Source organism: Sebastes fasciatus, chromosome 17 (assembly GCF_043250625.1).
Source record: "Sebastes fasciatus isolate fSebFas1 chromosome 17, fSebFas1.pri, whole genome shotgun sequence".
In the NCBI taxonomy this organism is placed as follows: domain Eukaryota; kingdom Metazoa; phylum Chordata; class Actinopteri; order Perciformes; family Sebastidae; genus Sebastes; species Sebastes fasciatus.
This window is the reverse complement of record NC_133811.1, coordinates 3,658,836-3,661,335: the sequence shown is the minus strand read 5'-3', so window position 1 is coordinate 3,661,335 and position 2,500 is coordinate 3,658,836. Positions and strand designations below refer to the sequence as shown.

At 42.2% G+C, this 2,500-nt stretch overlaps 4 non-coding genes across 4 annotated transcripts; 2 read left to right on the top strand and 2 right to left on the bottom strand.

The window, feature by feature from the left end:
• Positions 1–318: 318 nt before the first annotated feature.
• LOC141755321 (5S ribosomal RNA) lies at positions 319–437 on the top strand. The gene has a single exon (XR_012591028.1). It is a non-coding gene; the product is annotated as a 5S ribosomal RNA (ribosomal RNA).
• Positions 438–735: 298 nt separating this feature from the next.
• On the bottom strand, positions 736–854 carry LOC141755319 (5S ribosomal RNA). The gene has a single exon (XR_012591026.1). It is a non-coding gene; the product is annotated as a 5S ribosomal RNA (ribosomal RNA).
• A 596-nt stretch (positions 855–1,450) lies between these two features.
• Positions 1,451–1,569, top strand: LOC141755366 (5S ribosomal RNA). The gene has a single exon (XR_012591071.1). It is a non-coding gene; the product is annotated as a 5S ribosomal RNA (ribosomal RNA).
• A 317-nt stretch (positions 1,570–1,886) lies between these two features.
• LOC141755582 (5S ribosomal RNA) lies at positions 1,887–2,005 on the bottom strand. Its single transcript, XR_012591277.1, has one exon. It is a non-coding gene; the product is annotated as a 5S ribosomal RNA (ribosomal RNA).
• Positions 2,006–2,500: the final 495 nt, after the last annotated feature.

Below are 2,500 nucleotides of genomic sequence, written 5' to 3'. Positions count from 1 at the left end.
CACTACGTTTGTGATTGTTATTGCGACTTTGTACATTTAGATTTGACATTTAAAACGTGATTGTTTCAGAAAATATGGCGCAGCATGATACTTGAAAATGCTGCTTACACAGCAATACTGCAGTGCTAATAATCCAATAATAGTTTTAGCCTGTAACAATGTAACACTGACAGAGTTTCTTACAAAGGCCATTTTTGTCATTATAGTGAGAATATCTGTTTGTGTTCCTGACAATCTGCAGCTGCTACCTGTATGGGCAGAATACCAAAACGTTGTGTTACAGCATCTTTAAATGGCCTTTTTGTTGCTGCAAATGTTGCTTACGGCCATACCACCCTGAACACGCCCGATCTCGTCTGATCTCGGAAGCTAAGCAGGGTCGGGCCTGGTCAGTACTTGGATGGGAGACCGCCTGGGAATACCAGGTGCTGTAAGCTTTTTCACTTCTCTTTTACAAACAGCAGAGGGCGCTGCTGCTTCTTCGATGGACACTGGCAGGCACTGATGAAAATCAATAGAATGGTGTACACACAATGTCAATGCTTTACAAAGATTTTTTAAAGAGCAGATCACGAGTTACAAGTGTATATCATTATATCATAAACTAATTAGAAGCTGATCAATTTCACTCAGAAAAATTTTGTAGGAGCGAGGAATGATGAAATTCAACATCCAGAGACAAGCTGCTCTGGTTTTCAAAGTCTCCACCGTGCTGTTTGGAAAGAGAAGTGAAAAAGCTTACAGCACCTGGTATTCCCAGGCGGTCTCCCATCCAAGTACTGACCAGGCCCGACCCTGCTTAGCTTCCGAGATCAGACGAGATCGGGCGTGTTCAGGGTGGTATGGCCGTAAGCAACAGCACTGGTGACAAAACGGCCCTTTATAGATGTCTATCACTGCCGCCGTGAACGCCTGTGTGCATTTCTGCTCATAGGGACATTAGCATATTTACAGAACTTCTGGGCAAGGAGCTCTGATTACAGTGACACAGTTTCCCCACATGAATGATAAACACTATCTACGACAGAGGTGAGATTGTAACTACGCTGCTTGAATGCAGGTTTGAGGTGCTTTTTTCTATTTTATGCTACTTTATACTTTATTTTACAGGGATAGATTGGAGTTTTTACTCCACTACGTTTGTGATTGTTATTGCGACTTTGTACATTTAGATTTGACATTTAAAACGTGATTGTTTCAGAAAATATGGCGCAGCATGATACTTGAAAATGCTGCTTACACAGCAATACTGCAGTGCTAATAATCCAATAATAGTTTTAGCCTGTAACAATGTAACACTGACAGAGTTTCTTACAAAGGCCATTTTTGTCATTATAGTGAGAATATCTGTTTGTGTTCCTGACAATCTGCAGCTGCTACCTGTATGGGCAGAATACCAAAACGTTGTGTTACAGCATCTTTAAATGGCCTTTTTGTTGCTGCAAATGTTGCTTACGGCCATACCACCCTGAACACGCCCGATCTCGTCTGATCTCGGAAGCTAAGCAGGGTCGGGCCTGGTCAGTACTTGGATGGGAGACCGCCTGGGAATACCAGGTGCTGTGAGCTTTTTCACTTCTCTTTTACAAACAGCAGAGGGTGCTGCTGCTTCTTCGATGGACACTGGCAGGCACTGATGAAAATCAATAGAATGGTGTACACACAATGTCAATGCTTTACAAAGATTTTTTAAAGAGCAGATCACGAGTTACAAGTGTATATCATTATATCATAAACTAATTAGAAGCTGATCAATTTCACTCAGAAAAATTTTGTAGGAGCGAGGAATGATGAAATTCAACATCCAGAGACAAGCTGCTCTGGTTTTCAAAGTCTCCACCGGAGAAGCAGCGGCGCCCCGTGCTGTTTAGAAAGAGAAGTGAAAAAGCTTACAGCACCTGGTATTCCCAGGCGGTCTCCCATCCAAGTACTGACCAGGCCCGACCCTGCTTAGCTTCCGAGATCAGACGACATCGGGCGTGTTCAGGGTGGTATGGCCGCAAGCAACAGCACTGGTGACAAAACGGCCCTTTATAGATGTCTATCACTGCCGCCGTGAACGCCTGTGTGCATTTCTGCTCATAGGGACATTAGCATATTTACAGAACTTCTGGGCAAGGAGCTCTGATTACAGTGACACAGTTTCCCCACATGAATGATAAACACTATCTACGACAGAGGTGAGATTGTAACTACGCTGCTTGAATGCAGGTTTGAGGTGCTTTTTTCTATTTTATGCTACTTTATACTTTATTTTACAGGGATAGATTGGAGTTTTTACTCCACTACGTTTGTGATTGTTATTGCGACTTTGTACATTTAGATTTGACATTTAAAACGTGATTGTTTCAGAAAATATGGCGCAGCATGATACTTGAAAATGCTGCTTACACAGCAATACTGCAGTGCTAATAATCCAATAATAGTTTTAGCCTGTAACAATGTAACACTGACAGAGTTTCTTACAAAGGCCATTTTTGTCATTATAGTGAGAATATCT